The sequence below is a fragment of the Cydia amplana genome, chromosome Z (genome assembly GCF_948474715.1).
Source record: "Cydia amplana chromosome Z, ilCydAmpl1.1, whole genome shotgun sequence".
In the NCBI taxonomy this organism is placed as follows: Eukaryota; Metazoa; Arthropoda; class Insecta; order Lepidoptera; family Tortricidae; genus Cydia; species Cydia amplana.
In genome coordinates this window covers 30351043-30374159 of record NC_086096.1, presented here as the reverse complement: position 1 = coordinate 30374159, position 23117 = coordinate 30351043, and the positions used below count along the sequence as shown (strand labels likewise).

The 23117-nt window shown below is 35.1% G+C and overlaps 1 long non-coding RNA gene across 1 annotated transcript in view; it reads left to right on the top strand.

Annotated features, from left to right (window-relative positions):
• Positions 1 to 860: 860 nt before the first annotated feature.
• The window catches only part of LOC134661134 (uncharacterized), a 48873-nt gene continuing 26616 nt past the window's right edge, over positions 861 to 23117 (top strand). The window contains exon 1 of the long non-coding RNA XR_010097928.1: positions 861 to 982. This is a non-coding gene — a long non-coding RNA (uncharacterized LOC134661134). The remainder of the gene's footprint in view (positions 983 to 23117) is intronic.

Sequence of the window (23117 nt, the reverse complement as noted above, 5' to 3'; positions counted from 1 at the left end):
GGACATTGTCCATTAGGTAATCGTGGAAATCGCTTCTTCTTCTTCTTCTATATATATCTGATATATATATATATATATATCAATTACAGTTCATAAATCAGCTCTACCGGTTGTTGATTACAAATTGAGTAATAAGATATTGTATAATTAATGAAGGTCAATTAGTAAATGAATGTTGGACCTGACTACCTTTCACTTTTATTAAGACGGGAGAAACATATACATTTATCAAAAGGTACTTAAACATGATTTTTGGAATAAAAAGAAAGTGCCAGTACAGGAATGAGCAGTCGATATAATTACACGTCATAAAATAAGTAAATTTGTTCCGTAACTAGAACAAGTTTCGAAAGCAGCTAGTATTTTATAAATGTTTTTATATTGTTCATACTCGAACAATGCGGGAGACAAGGCCGCATCAATTTACGGGAGCCCTCGAGTTCGTAGGATTATTATTTATTTCTTAGCACCGCCCCTGCGCCGTAAACCGTCCCTACTCTACCCACGGCTAATTTCCATAACCGGGATAGGGATAACTTAGCCAAATTTAAATAAGGAATTTTATGTATAAACTCTATAAACTTAGTCCCATACTTATACTCAGGGCAGGGCATTAATGAAAAGGTAAACAAGAATTTATGAGATATGCGTTGCCCAGGCAGCACCCTTAAACCCCTAAACCTGTGTAATGGGAATAATGAAACTCCCGCTTTACTGTATGGGATTCGCTACGAACGCCTGACCAAGGAAGAATTTGCATAAGTTTGGCTATATTCATATTTGTATTTATAGTGTTTGTTTGATATGTAAATATCCTTTACTAACTATAGTTAATAAGATTTTAAATAAATGAAGTTGGTAGCTCCGTTCTCCATACAAACGTAGTTACGCTCCCATTTTAAAACGAGTAGATAGTTTGCTCTGAAACTTTGTACTTACAATAGGATAAGGCATATCTATGTCTATAATTAGTTTAAAACTTGTTTTTGATCTATTTCGTTTGTTTGTTACACTGGAGCTAAATAAACTAATTACAGGCCTAGATATACCTCATGTCATTGTATGTGCAAAGTTTCATTACAATCCAACACGTAGCTTTAAAATGAGAACGAAACTCCGTTTGTATGGGAAGGTGAAATTCGGCCGAGCTTACCGGGACTCTTAACCGTTAAAAATACTTGTCTATCAAAGGTTATCCAAGTTAAGCTATTCCGATTCAGCCTATTCGGAAAAGTTCGATAAATCCCTATTTATATATGTCAAGAAAAACTCAGACCGTTTGGCAGGAATAGCGTCTGCCAGACCCATGTCCTGCAACGCGACAAGGGATATTAAAAAGAATCCCGGAGAGAGTCCACTAACATTTTTGCTTAACTCAAATCCCACAGCTCAAAGCGTCATTTCAAAAAAGTGGAAGAAAAATAAGTTATCTTTGAACTAGATGAAGGCAAAGTGAGCAAGGATGGCCCGCGGCGGCGGCGGGTGGCGCGAGCTCCCCGCTGCAGCGCCAGAAACCAATAAATAAAAGTGAAATAGTGTTTTAATTCTTGACATTTCATTGCTACAGTATTCAATCTTCGCAAAAGATTTTACCCTTGTTACATTTCTTTTTATAATAAAAGTAAGTACTTAACAGTAGGTATTACGTCTATTAATAAATTACAAATTACAAAAAACATCAATTATTTATGTATAAGTATATTTCAGAGAGCTTAATGAATAGAAGCGGGAGAAATAAATAATAACGAATAAATAATCTTATACCTTTAAATGAGCAATTCTTGTATACTTGTACCTACCTATATATATTTCGGGGATCTCGAAAATGATTTCAATGACATATGGGGGTTTTCGGAGACGAAAAATCGATCTAGCTAGGTCTTATCTTTGGTAAAACGCGCATTTTTGAGTTTTTATATGTTTTCCGAACAAAGCTCGGTCTCCCAGGTACTTATAATATGTGAAGTGCGTGGCGGGGGACTACAAACGATGACAATGCACGACGTGGGAAATTTGCGAAATTTCATGGAACAACATCTTCATATTATTTCACATCTGGAACAGTCTTATGAAACACTAGTGTATTCCTTGCCCGCCAGGGAGGCGCCAAAGTCATACACAGAGCTAATACGAGGTTATGTGTTCGTTGATAATGATAAAATAGTGATATAGAGGTTTCCGAAAACACTCGAAGAAGGCCGCGGCGAGTGAAAGTGAATTGAGGAGCCCGGGGGGGGCGACAGGGGGGGGGCGGAGGGGCGGCGCGGGAGGGAGGCAAGGTTGCGAACCGGCTGCACCGGCCTCAGGCGTGCCGAACTGTTGAGTAACAGCATCGAGCAATAAGCATTGCGCTGCCTAGCCTAATAGACAATTTGGTGATGTATGCTAATGTTGAATGTTACCATCCTCTTCAATTCAGGCCGAGTGCCATTTTAAAGGTGAAGGCAATGCCAATTCCGATTAGTGACGTCATAGGCTTGCATCATTTATTATATCCACTCGCACACGTTAGGTAGATAATGTGCATCGCAAGACTCCAGACCAAGGAGGCTTTAGCTCAGTGGTTCCTAACCTGGGGGTAATTACCCCCGTGGGGGTAAAACTGGTATTTTGCGGGGGTAATAAGCTGACCTAATATGACAATACAACAAACGTACACGTTTTATTAGGGTTCCGTACCCAAAGGGTAAAAACGGGACCCTATTACTAAGACTCCGCTGTCCGTCCGTCCGTCCGTCCGTCCGTCTGTCACCAGGCTGTATCTCACGAACCGTGATAGCTAGACAGTTGAAATTTTCACAGATGATGTATTTCTGTTGCCGCTATAACAACAAATACTAAAAACAGAATAAAATAAAGATTTAAGTGGGGCTCCCATACAACAAACGTGATTTTTGACCGAAGTTAAGCAACGTCGGGCGGGGTCAGTACTTGGATGGGTGACCGTTTTTTTGCTTGTTTTGCTCTATTTTTTGTTGATGGTGCGGAACCCTCCGTGCGCGAGTCCGACTCGCACTTGGCCGGGTTTTTTTTATTACCATTGGGAGGAGGGGTAAAATCAGGTTCCCTAGTTAGTCATAGGGGTGACCGGACTGAAAAGGTTAGGAACCACTGCTTTAGCTTGTCGATGCCCTCTTATAGACTGGCCTTGGACGTCATTATATGATTATATGAAAACCATCTGTCTGCACATTTGTCCAGTAATAATTTCTCTCAGATATCTGTGCTAAAAGATTTGATATATTTAATGAAGGAATCCGGATAGTCATTATAAAATTAGCAATTAACAATGGTTTTTCTTTAATATCATTGTGAATTTAACAAAGGCAAAGGTAAAGCTTTGAAAACTTAAAATTATGTCATTCTTGGCATTCTACTCTACATTAAACATATTGTAAAAACGCAAGTTAACGTTAAAAGCCAAAAATATGATATAAACCTCTAAAAAAACAGCAATAACGTAATACGACATATCACATAGATTTTTGTTCTAACACATACTTAGAATATTCATGATAAGTTCGCTGATTTACAGTAAATTTAAAAACACATTTTCAAAGATTTAAGAGGTATCTACTTACTACATGACATATTTATTTAGCGATACATACAATACACATATCAGTGGCAGCGCTTCAAAAGCGTATAACACTAAACTTTTGAAGCTAATTTCAACTCTTTCATAGAGAGACGTCTATTATTGAGCTAAATTATATTAAAATTTGTAAGCCGGTTCATAGAGCTCTTCTCTGAACTACCTCTTATGGCACCAAACCAAGGGCATCACTATTGTTCTTATTGTATTGCATTTTTTCTAAATTCTCCTTGTGATACATCTAAAAGGTACACTACTTAGGTATATGCTTTCTTTTAAGTCATTGCTTTAACTAAGATTATGAGTATTAACTATTGGACGAAATTATGGAACAAAAAGGTGTTCTTAATCCATTTTTAGGGTTCCGTACCCAAAGGGTAAAAAACGGGACCCTATTACTAAGACTTCGCTGTCCGTCCGTCCGTCCGTCCGTCTGTCACCACGCTGTATCTCATGAACCGCGATAGCTAGACAGTTGAAATTTTCACAAATGATGTATCTCTGTTGCTGCTATAACAACAAATACTAAAAATAAAATAAAATAAATATTTAAGGCGGGCTCCCATACAACAAACACGATTTTTTTGCTCTATTTTTTGTTGATAGTACGGAACCCTCCGTGCGCGAATCCCACTCGCACTTGGCCGGTTTTTGATAAAGTTTGACAACGGCCAAATGACACCTGTGGGGTGGTTGCGCTAAGGGCATTTTGCGCAAAATCATGTAGTGTCCGTCAACGTGTCTACTCCTAGCGCTTATACAGAATTACACAGAATTGCTAGTAGGTACAATAGGTACATACTGGTATGTACAAGATTCGATATCTACGTAACAGTCTGTTACCTATCTAAATGCCATTTAGACCCTTGACTCATAGTTTCAACACCACTTGGGTGTAAGTCGAATTCCTGAATGGTAATGACGTGTTACAATAAACCTCACGGTGACGTCATGCTAGTATAGGTCGCTTACAAACACGTTAGCAATAATGCAATAGACACCATGACGTCAGTTGGAATTGCCGAACTAGGAAATTAAATTAATGGATTAAGTAATTTGGTGAAATTGTTTTGTAACAAGTTACCTGGGTGTTCGTCAACGAGTAACTTAGTTAGAACGCAATTTTACAATTGCCTACTCAATTAATGTTTTTTTAAAGTTTACTGGTGTCATTTTTAAACATTTCACAAATCAGAGTTCTCGTAGCAACACTTGCTTGTAAATTTGTTTTTCGCTCACGAAAGCAGGCACTTTACGAGAGATTTTAAGTTAATACATGTATACAGGGTGTTTGGCACATGTACCGACAAAATTTTTTGGGGGGTTTGTGGTGTCATTTCCTTCCCTTTCTTCCTTGGAACCTTGGTCCTAGGAGCCACGGATCTGGAGATACGATTTTTTTATTTTTTTCATAGTACTCTTCGTTAGTGTAGTTAGGCATGACAATAGCAAAGTTAAAACAACGGTAACAAAAGTCAATAATAGCAACGTAGCAAACACAACGTTCGTAGTTAACAATTGACCGACGCAGCACAACCACATGCACTTCCGTGACGCCACTTAAAATTTGACTACCCTCAGATTTCAAACTAAACCTAGACTTTCCATGTGTGCGACTTGGAGCGTTTCCATGTGTGCGTAACTTTTTAGAGCAACTATTAAACGATTACAAAGCGGATAATCGAATTTTTAACGAAACACAATTAGGTACACGACGAAGCTACCAGTATCAGCTAAATTAAAATTAATTTAAATTTAAATTCAGTTTATTTGTAATAAAAAAAGCCCATGGTTCGTTTTATGCCGAAATTTGTAACAAAAAACTAGTATTTGAAAGCAGACAGGCCTAATGTAAGACTAACAAACAAAGTATGCATTTAAGACCATAAAAAAAAGTTATGGGGCTTCGAAAATCAGATTTTGGATGATTTATGAAAAAAAATAAAAAAATCGTATCTCCAGATCCGTGGCTTCTAGGACCAAGGTTCCAAGGAAGAAAGGGAAGGAAATGACACCACAAACCCCCCAAAAAATATTGTCGGTACATGTGCCAAACACTCTGTATAAGTGAATAAATTGCATCGTCACCAGTCACGTAGGCTGCACGTAGGTCTACTAGTATGGTATGGAACTTGGGAAACATTTTTAGATCCTGACGTGTTATGTATTAGGGATAAACTTAAACTAACGTATATCTCGTTCGCACCCTTATAAATGTATTATGCAAGCGCAATGCACTAGTAAAGTAATACTAATACGATATCATATAAATAAATAAATTATACATTATCTGTCCATGATGTTATGGTATGGTAAATAGGTAGGACGACACAGCAGCAGTCTAAATTATAAAATGTTAGCAGCAAAGTATCCAAATCGCTAAGAGTTATATACCTATTTTAAATTTACGACATACGCAATCATACGGCGACTTGTAAACCTAGGTCCTATACGCCTATCACGAGTTTGGCACTAATATGTCAGTACGAGCGAGATGCATAGAAAGTAATATACGCACACTAGCTAGCGAATATGTCAGTTTGAGACTGCTAATGGCAGTCGTGGTAAGTCTACTACTCTAAAAAGCCGACGCCAGTATGTTAATTTATGTTATCTCAAATATGTAAGTAATAAATATCTAAATCTAGGTACAATCAGCAAAACTATTAGCTTAGCACCCCTGTTTACATATTTATATGCAGGGGTGCTAACTACACCTAACACCTACCTACACACCTACTGTACATGTACTTACATGTTACACCTGTATTATTTCCATTGTTTTAATTCCAGATTATAACAAGAATTTATTTACTTATTCAAGATTGTATATGTCTCCGTAAAATTGTAAACACTCGTCATTTTATTATCTCGCTAGTTACATTATAAACTGACGGTAGGGAGATTATAATCTAACCTAACCTAACCTACGTTAGATTAAAAACTAACGGGTTCACAATCTTACGTTGTCATATATAAAGTTTAAGTAGGTGTAAAAACACATTATTGCACAAAATAAATATTTATTGTCAAAAGGGAAACTTAATGGCATTTTCAGTTCAGTTTCAGTTCAGTTTCATTTATTTTGTTAAACATAGGTAACATGAAAGATGGTAGATACATTAATTTATATATTTGATCTCTATGTTTTACCCACTATGCAGGTGTACAAAATTGTCTCGTGCGGTTATCAAATAAACGCATGCTTATGTCTAAAAAAACCTACCTACCTGAAAACATAGTCATACATTAATATTAATACGACTACAATTTTCATTATCTGCTGTTGTTGCATTCTCTGCCAATTCTTTGATAATTTTATAATTCATGTGAACATGTTCAGGGGCTCATTCAGTCGTTTTGACTGTAATATTTTCACGAGGAGCTGTTCCAAATGTATAGCCCCGAGTGTAGTTTTTATTATAACCATACCTAATGTAATGAATTACTCAAACGTTATTGGGTAACATAACGGAATCATTTTCTCTTTGCGCCAACTCGATCAGGCTTACTCGTAATGCTGGGTGGTACTTGGAACGATCAAAGATTTTTACGCTCCACTTGTGTGTGTCCGCCTGTACTCAATCGGAGTTTGCCGATCTGATAAATTTGTTACGTGTATCTGTCGGGGCTCAATGATTTTACCACTTACGTTTACCTATATTTGAGTATTTCATTATCAGTAATAAGTAAGCATGAGATTCGTACCTATATGTACATAATAATAAGTATGTCTTTTCATATTTTAAATTAAAAGGAAATAATTTGAAAGAAAAAGACTTTAACGACGGTGAAATTCTCGCCTATCAAACATGTTCAATGTGGCATTGATCAACTAACAAATTTATCTCGATTTCATATTCGAAACTGACTGCAAAAGGCCTCGCATATTCGTTTTTATGCCCTTGTGTGATTTGATTTGGTTTAATTTGTGTTTATAATTATTTCAATATGAATTATGCTATTTCAATCTGTACGAATTGATATTATGATCATTAATATTTTATACAACGGTTGAGTTAAAAAAGCGACCAGATGAATGACAAGACAGTCCAGACTGACTAAGTAGCCGTCGCAGTACATAGGTCGAGCCAATGACGCAATTCAAACTATTAGGCATTCAAAACCCTTGAAGCCCTTGATTTAGTGTAGTAAAATTGATTCATTATATTACCATTTCAGATGACATAATATTTAAACAAAAATATGTTTATGGTAAGTATTTATTAATCCAAACAGCTTTAACACTGTTAAAAGCCGACCAGATGGCAGCATCTGAGTTAATGATATCATTCACGTATAAATGTTTCGGCTCTGTTAAACTAGTAGGTACCAAGTATTTACCTAAACAATTTTGACAGTAAAAGTCATTGACATGTATATCTCAGGACTGGCCTTACGTGCACTTAAAATGGTACTAGTTCAGCGGTGTCACTCACGAATTCGAGCAAATCGTGTAGTCTAACGCAACTAGATGCGATCTATCGCGCGGCCGCGCGCGCGTGATGGTAATTCATCAACCAATCGCGTTGCAGCGTTTTCACACCGCTGTACTGGCCCCATTCATGCTTCTTATTGCCCATAAGGCTAGTCCAGAGATACATAATACGTATATATGTCAATGGTAAAAGTATATAAACTAATTGATAAAATGGCTGGTAATACTATTTTTAATCATAGTAAACTCGTATTATTTTATGACGTGTAAACACTAAAAAAGGATATGTATACTTACTATTGATTGCACTATTGACAACGACAATCCGACACTCAGGTTAATTTACACCCAAATTGAATTAGCTTTGTACCCATCTGAATGTAAGAATTCGATAAGAATAAAAGATAAAAATATATAGTGGCTTATCCGTCCATCTGTCACAGACGAATTTCACCCAAAGTCTGGCGCGAGTCCAACACTTGGCCGACTTTTTACACCTCATAGAATGAATTAATCTTTGGTCAAGTACACTCAAGACATAGAGAAAAAAATACATAGAGTGCTCACTCCATACATCAGTTCAGACTATTAATTTCAGTGTCTACATCTAGCATCGAGTAGCGGAACTATCAGTACTGCTACTTGACAATAGATGTAGCACCGACCGGAAAGTCTTATCTCAACAGCATAAGACTTTCCGGTCGGTGGCTACATCTATTGTCAAGTAGCAGTACTGATAGTTCCGCTACTCGATGCTAGATGCTAATAGTCTTTTTGGTACTAAAACTGATGTATGGAGTGAGCACTCTATGTATTTTTTTCTCTATGCTCAAGAGTAATGATAACGTGTGAAATTTTCATACAAAGTGATATGATATCAATTTGATTCTTATAGTGCGTCGTCCAAGACCTTACATAAATATACAATTTAATAAATTCTAACCCTTACCTACTGCGAGCGCCCGCCCTAATGAATTTCAAGCCCAAACTTCCAAAGCTCCGTTTAGCTTGCATTCTAGCCACTTAATCCCACGTATAAATTTACTCTTATGCTCTGAACTGTCTAACTTTGGCTTTAAAAGTTTAGTTTTGCCGCAATCAAAGGGTTAATTGCCTAGTGTTAGTTTTGTCTTTAGGACATAGGGAGGGTTTAAGGGTGTGCTAGGGTCTGTAAGGCTGAAATAAGCTAATTTCGGATTAAGGCACTTATTAGGCACAGTCAACAAATAATAGTAGTAATTACCTAGTCATTTGTAGGATGCTATTCCGATTGTTAAGCTTAACACTTTGGGCCCCCAGAACCCGTTATGTCTCTATGTATTTATTACCTAAATACATGATACCTATATGTGAAATATACCAGTTTTGTAACAGTTAAAATCACTAGATTATAAATTCCTACTGACAATTAAGTAATCTTTACAAAAATGCTCAAACACTAAATCAACGAGTTATACTCATATTGCAGATAAAACAGCTTGAAGTAGATAGAGTGAGACCAAGCTAAGTTGGCAGCAATTTTGATAGCCCAGACTGTACAAGTTTTTTATTTTAAACGTCAAACTCCTATGAAATTATGACGATTAAATAACACTTGCACAGTGCGAGCTATCAAAATGGCTGCTTTACTTTGGTCTAAAATGTTTAAATTTATTAACTCTAACACACTGACTTAATCGAACGAGCGAGCGAAGCGAAGCGAAGTTCTTACATTCGACTTTGAACACGCGGCTGGCTAGCGGCACGTCTCGGCATTTCGATGTTTTTAAGCTGAACTGTCAGAAGATAGTTTGATACTCAATAACTTAAGTAAATTTGTTCTAATTTAAATGAAATTGGGTAAACGTGTAGTCGAGGGCATTATATTTTAGTCATTAAATTATGAGCAGGCCCGATCAAGAGGTTATTGAGCTAGAAGAGCTTAGAAGGCCAAAAAGCTGTTTGTGAGAGGTCTTGCTATTCTGGTCATTTTTTTGCAAGAAACATGGTCGAGTTTAGTATCAAATGAAAGTGCTCGACTTACACTTTTATAATATCGTTTTTAAATTTACCATTTTGAAATAATTAGCAACATAAAAATAAAATAGAATAAACATAATATATGTATTTGACATTTGACTGGAAATATTTCGGCTTAGCACAGATACAGTTTATTTTAATCTCTATGGTGGTGACTTAAATCCAGGGGAGGGGCAGCCGTATACGAAGCCCTTTATTCGAAAAAATAGCGCCATCTATATTACTTAACGCTAAACTTGTAAATGGCGCTTCAAAATTGATGCAAAAAAGCAAATCTTGTCAGTAGAAAAAGGCGCGAAACTCAAATTTTCTATGAGAGCATATCCCTTCGCGCCTAAATTTTTTCTACTGACAAGATCTGCTTGGCCAACTATATTATACATACTACTCTTTGCTTAAATCAATCAGTTAAAGGCTCCACAGACCTTGCAATAAATCCATCTTTGATCCATTGCCGCCTATAGAGCGACATAAAACAGTAGAAATTAAATAAAATGGAACTCAAAAATGTCCATACTAAATTGTTGCCATGTGTAATAGGGTGGAGCGTCGTTGTATGGGAAAAAATAAAAATTTGATTATCAATGTGGAACCGGTACAAAAAGTTGCAGTTTGTCATGTAGATTATAGTGATTATATCAAGTTTCAAAATAAACACTACTTTTAGCCCTCTATCCAGCCGCTAAAGAAATTAATAAAGGTAAATTTTCATCAATTTATTTAAATATACTAATTTCACTAATATGTGTACATTTTATTGAAATTATATAATACTTAATAAGCGTATAATAAGTTATTACCAAAATTTTTGTGCCTTTTTCAATATTTATGAAATAATAAAATTTCAAACTTTCATATTAAACAGCAATTTTATGCAAAACAAGGAAAATACTACAGTGTAAAAAAAATATATGAGTTATTTTTTTTAGACGTTCTTGTGGCAAAGTAACGGTGTTATTGATTACGAAAAGTATCATTTTACTGCAAAAATGGGTTATTTATATGTTTAAATGAGCGTTAAATTTTGCCCTTCGGCGTCGCTTACGCCCTTTTTGGGTCATGTTCACATGTATGTTAGGCATATATTTACTTTTACTAGTAGTATTTTTATTATCTTATCACGTTCAAAATAGTTTTCACGGTTCTGTAATTAGTTGTAAATTTTGCACAGTATCCGGGTTAAAGGGCCTTTTCCATAAAACCTCGATTTACATGGTTTTACCGTGTCATAAAAATATACGTTATAAACAAAAATAAGTATAGGAATCGAGTATATCTGTAACAAAAAGATGTTATTTAATGAATGATGTTGTTATAAAAAAAATAAGCATCAATTAAATTAATTAAAAATATGCATATATTGCTATATATAATCGAATAGTAGAGGGTTAAAAGTATATACCAATATTTTTTTTATTTTTTTTCCCTTAAATAATAAAAAATTAGACATCCTTTTAGAGGGGTTCCATTGCTATATTCAAGAATTTTGGATTTCGCTCCACCCTAATGTGTAAGCATTTTACGTCACAAATGTGACAGTTACGTAGAAAGTGGCGCCCTCATTTATTTTCTATTATTTTATGTCGCACTATACGAGTACCTAAGTAGGTTCAACAAAGTCAATAGCTATATAATTTTTGGTTAACCGCGAGTTCTCAGTTCGGGGCGAACTACTAGTATAAAAGAAATAGACACACAAAGCAGAACAAAAACGTCAAGAAATGTGGATCCCAATGACGTTTCGCAGCATTTGCATTGATGATAAAAACGCTTACGTAAATTTTGAGTCAAGATAAATGTTTCGTACAGAAAAGAGCTTAATGTCGTAAGCATTAAGTGTCAAATTTGCATACATAAGTACCAACACTGTTAAAAAATTTAGTCCGATGGCACTAAACGTAACGTATTTACGTCAAGCAACGTCAAACGAGAATAATGAACGAATGGAGTCACTTTGGTACACTTGAATAGGTAGGTATTACTGTACAGAAAAACCAATTGAAGTAATAAATAAAACAAATTTAATTTAATCGGGAGTTTAAATAAAATTAATTCGTGGTTCAAATTCAAACAAATTAAATTTTTAATAAGTAAGTATACGTCTTTAAATACTAATTTCCTTGAAATAAATTCAACCTATTAAATAAAATAACTGTGTATTTTAGATCTACATTTACTCATCGCACGGGTGCACGAGGACATTTAGGTACTGATTGGATTTTTTTATAAAGTCCATACTTTATAAAAAAAATCGGGTTGTTCCCACTAGTTACCACCAAGTTGATATCAGTGGTAACTACTAGGATTTTTTTCCCACCTTTTACCACTGGGAAAAATAATTCCCACTAGTTACTACCAAAGCGAGTTGGTGGAAATAACCCAAAAAAATCCTGTGGTTGTCACTGTGTTCAGACAGGTTTACAAATACAAATACAAATATCTTTATTCAATAATAAAGGACACATAGTTGCTTACATTTATGTTCAGAACTATAATTATAGTTTGGATTAGTAACCTTAGTCACTAAGTACAAGAAATAATGTCATAGTTACCATGTAGGTACGGCACAGTTAAGTGACCAATCCCAGTCCCTAAGTCGTTAGAATAAGGTGTACAATTGGTCGGTTAATTGCACTGTTTAGGTAATATGACTATAAAAATAATATATTTACTTGTAACGTTTTATGAATGAAGTAAGCTACATCTGTTCCCCGTACTAGTATTAAACTGTATCACGGTGGAAACAGGATTCGCCATCCTCTGTTTTCAATATGTAAACAATCATTAAACAACATCATTTATATTTATTAGTTAAGTTAAATGTTACCCGTACACATGGGTCGCTTGACAAAAAACCGCATTCCGATGTTAGTTGCAGTAAGTGTAAACATGTAGTATATGCAAAAGAAACACATTGTTCTTAAATTACTTAAGTATATGTAAGGATTCTTTATAGAATCGTTTTAATTTTTAAAGACATAGTTATTTGTTAGTATTTATTTCAGTTATCTATATCTACAGGTATATATATATATATATATATAGGTTTAGCATTTACAGTTAGTCGATATAAGCCCTTATTGGTTGTCGGAAACAGGGAAATGGGCCGATCACACAAGTGCCGTTTTGCTTCGTTTAAAACTGCATCACCCCTATCTCTTGCTATAATTAAATAGCAGTCCACTTTGCACGTCGCATAGGTTTTCTTGGAAATCTTGAATTTAAACATAATATTATTCCTTACGAATTCCATATAAAAATAAAAATAAATATTGACCTCACATCGACTCATTAGATTTTTGTTCCTTGACATCCCTTCTTTGGTACTAACAAATTAATTTATTCAAAACCATAAAATTACCACCAGATTACATAAATTATGTAATGCTGTCCAAAGAACTAACCGAAAGAAATACATTCCATCCTTTTTCCTTGTTTTGTCATTGTTATTTTTACATATTTTAACGGCACATTTCGTAATTGTTGACAACTTCACATTTGAGCGTTTCAAACAAGACTAAACGAAAAAGTAACGCGTGATCTGTTTCAACGTTACTTTTGTGGGGCCATTTTTTGCGGCTGATTGGGTATCCAGTTCTTTATTCTATATCAATGCTCTAACACGACATAGTTGACAGACCTTCAAACACATACATGTTGCTGGAAAGGGTATATGCCCTTAAAGCTTGTTAGGAACATCGTATTAAATGTGTTATTGTTCAAGTAACTAGCAAGTTTATTTTGATTTCATATCCAAACCGAATTGCAACAGGCCTCGTATATTCATTTAAATATGCCCTTGTCGTTTAAATATGGATTAGTCAGTTTAATTTTTAATTTATTATCGTTAATTAAGTTACGGAGGTAAAAGACGGATAATTTTAATCAATACGTGGCAAGAGAAAAGGCACAATGCGGGAGCTATTATTTTTGGCCAAAATACTTTTTCGCCGAATGTCGCTTTCTTTGACTCTTGGAAAGAGTATGTTATGCCAAATGTAACGTTTTTTTTACTAAATAATACTTGGTAAAATAAAACATGACGAAGTCATTATTTGTGAAACAATAACATGCCAAGAAAGAGATTTGCTAACTAAATATAAAATTGCGGTAAGTTGTTTTGGTAAATACTTTTTTGCCAAATGATAATCGGAGTAAAATAATTTGTGATGTAATGAACTCTGGTAAAATTTTATTGCCTATAAATTAAAAAAAAAACGTAGTTTTCATAAATGTACTAAATTTTTTTTTTAATAAATACCTTTTTGCTGATATACATATTTTCAGGTAATTCTAAGCTACTTTTATACCTTGTACGTACACAATGACATACTGGCAATAAACCTCTTCTTTTGCTATGTAGGATAGGTACTAATTCATAATTATCATAGACAAAAACATAATTGTTTAGTGTTTATGTATATATACTCGTACTTTTCTACACCGTAACGTAGAAGTTTAACCGCCGCTATATTAGATAATTATAACTTGTTAACAACTTGAACCGCTGTGTATAACCATAGAGAAAAAAATACATAGAGTGCTCACTCAATACATCAGTTCAGACTATTAATTTCAGTGTCTACATCTAGCATCGAGTAGCGGAACTATCAGTACTGCTACTTGACAATAGATGTAGCACCGACCGGAAAGTCTTATGCTTTTGAGATAAGACTAGACATCGATGCTAGATGCTAATAGTCTTTTTGGTACTAAAACTGATGTATGGAGTGAGCACTCTATGTATTTTTTTCTCTATGGTATAACTCAATAAAACAAAACTCCGAAATACGCTGAATACACTAATTAACTAGCATAGAAATAAGATTTCCGCCGGATTGCACTCATATTCTCTATCTAAAAGTGACTACAACGTGCCAACTCTTGCATTTATGATCTATTATAATGCAAAAAAAAGCAACAACAGGAAGGAACACACTTCCGGAGATACGAGCGCTAAAATGATTTTTGCCGTGCTTTTATATGAGCTTTAGATACCTTCGCGTCAGCATGCGCCAGTTAATTATTTAACTATTTCACTTATGTTCTTTTACTAGTGACGAAAAATAAAGTCCCACAGTAGAGTTACCGTATAGTAACTATGGTTATTGGGACAAAATAAAGCGTCATGACTTCTGCGATTTTACGTTCTGGTTTTTCCTATGGATAAAACCTTATACTAATAAGTTAAATGTTTTAAAGCCTAATTTCTGAGTTAATCATCATCCGTATAAAGTAGTTATAATTTTCTATTAAGTTGTATGATAAAAGCATTCATTCAAGCACAAAAGCTATGTCCATGTCCAGTCAGCAGCAGAAGTTGCTAAGCGGGCGACGTGTTCAAAACTACCTTGACACGCTCTTATTCTCTTAACAATAAAGTCGCGTCACGATCATTATGAACACCTCGCCTGCTTAGCAACTTCTGCTGCTGACTGTCCAAAGGATTTTTATGTTGATTCTTGTCAGAAAGAGAGCTTTTAAACTAACTAAAACAACTGCAAAAGTAGAATTATGTCTCAGGTAATTTAGTGTTACTCGTTGTTTCTTTAACTCGTTGACGAATTTTTAAGAGTAGAAAATAATCTATTAGCAAGAAGTGACCCAAATAGTGGGCAACACACAGTACAATACATGGACCGTGAGAGCGTTTCGTAAGTCGTAACCGCCACAATGCTGGTAATTTAAATCTGCCTTAGACACGCGTGTACTTACGTAGTTTGCATGTCACGGACTGCTTTTGTTGTATAATGTGTATTTTAACAATTAGCGTCATACTTTTTTTATTCCTTCTAAACGAATCGTAAAATGTACTAATATTGTCAGTGAATGTATACACCGCGGTATTCGGAAAACAAGATCCGTTCTAGAGAAGAGAACGATACGATATGTAGGTACTAGATATCAACTAGTTTCGATTTCAACTAGATATCTTTTGCAGCTGAATTCGGGCAACCAATGTCACTTTTACATTAAAATATCCGGGGAAAACATATAAACACTTGAAAATGCGCGTTTTCCCTGAGATAAGACCTAGCTAGATCGATTTTTCGCCCCCGAAAACCCCCATATAGCAAATTTCTTTGAAATCGTTAGAGCCGTTTCCGAGATCCCCGAAATATATATATAAATAAATAAATAAATAAATAAATAAGAATTGCTCGTTTAAAGGTATTAGATTAGATTATCATTTTAAGATCGGTTCAAAATCGTTTTAAGATCTAAAAATAAATAAGGAGACGTATTAGACATTGTGAAAATCGTTCAAGACTCAAGAGTATCTCCAGAATCGCGGAAATGTCAAATTTGACAGGCTAGATCTTAAAAATCTTGGTGATGATCTAATAGGTATCTAGTTCAAAATCCGAATCGGGCCTACAGTGTGTAGGTACTATTGATACGACCATATATTCGAAGGGTAGTTAGTATAGACCCAAATAAACTTTCATATAACTCATATTACGATCATAATGTAAACCTACGAAAACCATTCGTTAAAATTGGTTGACGGGAAACTTTCGATTTATGATAGTGCATGCGTTCTGTGCAACTGTGGCGCATGATACACTGCACCCGATTTGCACGTCGCTCCGATATTTGACAACGCTATGCGCGTTAAGCTACCTCCCGCTCGCACGTCACCGACGTGCGAATCGGATTCAGTGTGCCATGCGCCTAATGTGTTCTATGGTATAGTATGGCTCTTCTCAGGTGAACTTTTCGCTTCGAACCTTAATCTTTCAAACAAAGGCCATTGTCTCTATTATCGCAAAGCCGCAAGCTCGAGCGTTAGCACGTGCCAGCACAACATTCATATTGAAAAACAACCGGTATCGTCATAGTATTAAGGTTCAAATTTAATGTCACTGATATTCTAGATATTACGTTTTGGTAGTGTAGGATGATAGACCGCCCCGAAGCGATACGGCACTCATATTATTTTGATACTTAGTGTGGTGTTAAAAATGAAACGTGGTTTCATATTTATTATATTGTTTTATTTAAATTATTAGCTTGCGGTGGTAAATGTAATAATTTACAAAGGTGCAGCTGCAAGCATTGTTATTTTTTCTTATCTTTAAAATAACGATAAAATAAATAAAATAAAAATAAAAAAGCCATTTATTCCTTAATATCGTTACATTATAAAAAAAGAATTGACGGATACGAATGCATGCATTATTTACATTTTAATTTTAATTCATGAACAATTTACTTATAAATACATTCTAAATTTTTACATTTATGTCATTTGTTTAATACTTAATTTGATTGAGATATGATTAAATTAACTTAATAAAGTTTTATTGTCAATTTGATGTATTATGTGTAAGATATTAAGGACCTCTCTCGAGTATAGGCCTCCTCCAACTCCTTCCATTTATCTCTTATTTTGCCTTTCTCCATCCATTGTTGTCCTGCTATTTTAATAATTTCATCTGACCACCTTTCTAGTGGTTTTCCTTGCCTTCGTTTTCCCGCTGGACCCGGCCATGTTGTCACTGTCTTTGTCCATTTGTTGTCATTCATTCTTGTTATATGACCGGCCCATCGCCATTTCAATTTTTTGCAGTATGTCAGGGCATCTATTAGTTTTGTTCTTTGTCTTATCTCTATGTTTTTTCTTTTATCGGTACGTTTTATATTTAGAATGCTCCGCTCCATGCTTCTTTGACATGTGTTAATTTTATTTTTTGTGTACGAATTGAAAATCCAGGTTTGACATCCATAAGAAAGGCAGGGTAATATACAGGAATCCAGTATTTTCTTTTTCAGTTTCAGTGGCAGGTTTGATTTTAACGGTTCTTTGTAACTCCAGTACTTGTTCCAGGATATTTTAACACGTCTGTCTACTTCGTCCAGATGTCGGGATTTCTTGAAGGATATTTGTTTTCCCAGGTAGATGTAGTTTTCCACGTAGTCAAGAGTGTTATTATTTACTTTGATAGAGTCCCGATCGTGGTTTGTCATGACTTTTGTTTTAGATATATTCAGTTCTAGACCTATATTTTTACTTACAACGTAGATATCCTCGATCATTGATTGTAGCTGTGCTGCTGAATTCGAGAAAAGTACAATATCGTCTGCGAATCGCAGATTGTTTAAATATTTTCCTTCAATGTTTATGCCTTTGTTAGACCAATTTAAGTTCTTCATTATATTTTGTAAGACAGTTATAAATATTCTCGGCGATAAGGGGTCACCCTGTCTTACCCCTCTGCAGATATTTACTTCCGAGCCCATTTTATCTAACTTAACTCTACTAACGCTTTTAGAGTAAATGTCCTTAATGAGCTCTATCACTTCCAGCGGCACGTTATACTGTTGATATTGAATCAACATTTACGGTGTTACTTGTTATTTGACAACTTTCAAGCGCCTTGCATTGCAAGTGGCATTGTGAGCTCTAGACCTCGCGATAAGGGTTTGTTCCTGGTTCGTCGTATTCCTGTTTCGTCGGATTCCTGATTCGTTGTATTCTTGTTTCGTTAAGTTAATTTGCTGTTAAGTTTTGTTTGAATTTTTCGTTTGTAAATATGTTTTCAATTGATATTAAAAACAAAGGTGAAGTCACGGTAATTGCATAGTTTCATTTCTTATTGACATTTCAAGGAATCAGGAATATTTTCTGTTTTTGGTACGACCATCAATTACTTTTGGAGGCCTTTCTAATGAAAACTAACTCCTTCCTTCGAGGATTTCTCATGGAAACTGACCGGAGCTGATCTATATTATACATAGTAGATAATATAATATATATCATTGAAATTACGGGAGTACACCTTTCAAATCGATGTGATTCTAAAGTTAAAATTTATTCATCAGTCAAAGGTAGGGTGATACTAAATAATAGTATAGGTCATGTTTAGGCTCTTATCCTAAACTACCCTTTGCTCAGGAGTAGGACACTAAAATATTTAATAAAAAAAGCGTTAACATTTATTACAGTTTTGCTTCAAAAAACGCCAAAATTACACTTTAATTCTTGTAAAACGAAAACTGCAATGGTTCCGATTTCCATATTTATTAACAAAAGCAAAAACTTTTTACTTAGCTTTCCAAAAATTCCTTTTCCGTACATGTCAGAATAATAAACGAGGACCGCCCACTAAGAAAGCTTTACGCAGCATAACGCAGTGTTTTGTGTGTCGTGTTTACGACATACATTTTGCTGCGTAACGCCGCGTCAGTGTGATTTAAGCTTATTATGTGATTGGTCCTTAGAACGTAGAGAATCCGCGTTGGTGTCTACTTACTCGAAGCTAACGCCTGAGGTACAACAAATTACTGTTTATTTTTTGACATCTCGTAATGTTGCATGTGTTTTGATGTAGCTGACATGACGTGCTATATTGTAAGTAATATTTCTGTATTACATAATACATAATGTACATGTACATATATCTTATACTGCAGGTATGTTGATTTGTGTAAGATGATTAATATAGAGGATTAAGATGGTTCCTTATTATTATGACAAGGTACAGTTAGCATCAAATACGAGTAGATAGTGACGGCCAAATTGGCCAAATATACCGCAACACACCTTCCTTATCATACTCGTAGAATAAGGATGTGATTACGCCACGTATATTTGGCCACTTTGGCCATCACTGCCTATTTGATGCTGACTGCAGATACTTACTGCGGCCCTCGCAATGATGACTGTTCTCGGAAAAGTAAACTCTGTTACAAATTACAAATCGATTAGCACGTAACGCCCTTAGGAACGCGTATGCATGCCGGTGGCGTAGAAATTGTTCGGCGAGCCGTGTCGCACGGCACGCCGACGCCGCTTTCTCGACGCGAGCGCGCGCAGCATCCCAAAGCGGTGTGACGCAGCCGCACGTCACGACACGTTTCACTAACCAACTAGCAATGTGTAGCGCTCAACGTTGCTTTACCGGTTTCCAATTTAAAAAAAGGCATTTAAAATGTAGGTATTGTTCCTTAATCTAGATTGTTCTTTCTCTTAGCTAGCTCTTAGCTCTTAGCTCCTTAATATATATGTGAAGTTTTAGCTCTAATTTAGCTACCAAAGTGGCTAAATATATCGGAGCACATCCTTGTTTTATATAGTAACGAAGGTATTATAAATATTACAATATATTTGGCCACTTAGGCCGTTTGTACTTCACACGTGCTTGAGTTATAAATTATATGTGTGCCAAAAATGGTATCATAACCTATTCAACCGTTTCTACGTGACGGGTCGACAACATTAATGGTTACATTTGCATGTAATCTTGGCATTTGTAATAACTATTAGTAGTACCTGTATCAATTTAATCTCGAATCTAAGACCCACTTTTCAAGAATAAATTCACCAAGATGAGTAAGTGCAACTGCACCTTATTTATCCTTAGGTTCCATCCAGCAAACAATCTACAAAACGACTTCAGCGCTGAGACGAGACAGACCGCTTTCACAGATTATTTTATGATACAGACGAAGATAGCTGAATATTAATTTATCTTCTCCTAATAATGCTCTAACTTCGCCTACAAAGTGTCAGCTTTGTATACAAATAATTTCCAATTAAATGTACTAAATTTGTTGCTCTTGTTCGTGAAATACAGATTAAATAATATTCTTTATAATAAGTAAGGTTGTCAAGCAGCATTTGCCTCTGAACTAAACTATCAACATCAACAGTGTACTTACTTACCTATCCTTGTACACCTACTTGTACAGGTTCTGGAACGCGCCGATAACTTCGCTGGTGCGGCGCGTCAGCTTACCAGACGGCTCGTTTGTTTGCCACCATCCTGGTTAAAATTAAATAAAACATTTGTCCACGTTTCGTTTTGAGGAATTCAAGATAAGTAATGTTGATAATTTACTGTCAACATAAACTGGTTTTGATCTAAGTCGTCAAACAAGCCTGAATGCATACCTTCACTGTGTTTTTTACGCGATACTAAACTACATAGTCAATAGATATAATGAGCCTGTTTGACTCGACTACGCAATAAAAGAAAACTGGCTACACTTGATTTGAACAAAGCATCGTAACAAAGTTATGAATTGTTTCAAAAAAATACTATGTAATATTGGGTAAGATACACGTTCCGTCATCGTAATCCATTAAAAAAATTACTAAGTTTTATTTTGTTCAGTAAATCCTACTTCAGTAAGTGTTTAGAGTAGTATATATGTTTTGGAAATGCAGTCAGAGTAACAACGAAACACATCTAAATTAGCAGAAAACACTTACAAATGCCAGTTTACATAGTGTAGGTTTTATTTCTTTTCATATTTGTTACGGTATTGTCGTTTTTTCTAGTATCGAAGCCCATTTATTTATTTAGTTTATATACTAGAAACGAAGAATTTATTGTAGGTATAAGAGATGGACTTGATATCATAAGAAAACGTTCACGCAAAGCAGCCTCAAAGCAGCTAATATTGTTGACTATAGAGTATAGACCATACCACAACTAGAATGACCAGGTTGTTTATTTTACAAAGTTTAAATTAAACCTCCGCACTTCTACTGTTTTTTTATCATCGAGAAACTGCCCATCAGCTGCCCATCTTTGTGCACTTTGTGGTTCTCAAAAATACATTTAATAATTAATAATTGTGCAGCATAACAAATTAGGTAGGTACAGTCAACAAGAACAGCAGGTATAAAGAATCGAGGTGATCTAAATTACTTGCGCACATCTTTGTTGGTAAAATAATAAGATCGTGTGCAGTTCATTTGGAACATCTTGCCCTATATAGGTTATAAGACCACTAAAGCGATTAAAATACTTACTTTCCCTTAACTTAATAACAATAAGTAACTCGGGAGTCCATAACCTTGGAGGATACAACTAAACGGAGTAGCCATTAACAGGCTTTCCCCTCTGTCGGAAATAGGCGGCCAACGGTCATACACAATGTATGGACTGACGTTTATCTGACATGGCTATTTTTACGTTGCGCATACATTTGACGTTCCCCTCCCCCGCAAAAATCGGCAGACTGTTTTGTACAGAAAATTACAGACATGGCGTCTCCGTTTGATTATATCCTCCAAGTCCATAACAGTCCACAATCACATAATACACTAAAAATTATCAATAAATTACCTATTACATAACCCATGTCCATTTCAAAGAATCATTTTGACCGTTTTGACCACAATGACACTGACATGACCGTCAACTAAAACGTCTATTAATGGTCCATTAATGGTCCATTATTTTAATTTTTTGTTATTTTTATTTATTAGCCGTCAAAATTACATTACTCTTTAGTTGAAACCTCTCTTTATTATTTTGCATTTCAACTAAATGTTTATAGAGTCTGGCTCATGTATGGCTAGCCAAAAATTGTTGACAGATATTTCGTTGTTATATCAATGTTATATCACCAATTATTGTCCATGATAAAAAAAAAGCTAAAAGTCAGTTGTCAATTTATGTCATTCATTCAAATTGTTTGCAGTTTATGAGGGGTTTATTTTAAATAATATTAATAATGTATAATATATACTGAGTGAGGTCCGAAAACTATTATTTAAGCTTGTAAACAATTACGACAGTGTGCGAAGTCGACGTGTAGCGTTGTATAACAAAAAACTGCAATGTTTACAATTCCAACAAAAATGTAAACAAATTAGGTTGGTGCTCTATAAATATTCTGATACTTACTTAGCATTTAGCATATTTGGCATAGTACTTATGTAGTTTTTTTGGTAATGGATTAATATTACGGTATTATCGAGCTAGGTTTTATTTACACTACATTTAATTTTTTGCCTTGTTGTTGTATATGGTGAGAGAGTGTTAACATATGTATTTATCGTTGACTGTACTTTACATAGTGGTAGAAATTATGTGAGCTGGCTTTTTTTTACTTAACAATAGACAATAGGATTAGCCGTCGGGCTCTATTAGAAAGCTACAAACTACAAACTATACTATAACGAGCTCTTCTTGTTTATATATTCATATATATATATATATTATAAATTGGCTATATGGGGATTTTCAGGGGCGAAAAACGATCAAGCTAGGACTTATCCCTGGGAAAACGCGCATTTTGAGTTTTTATATGTTAGCAAAGCTCGGT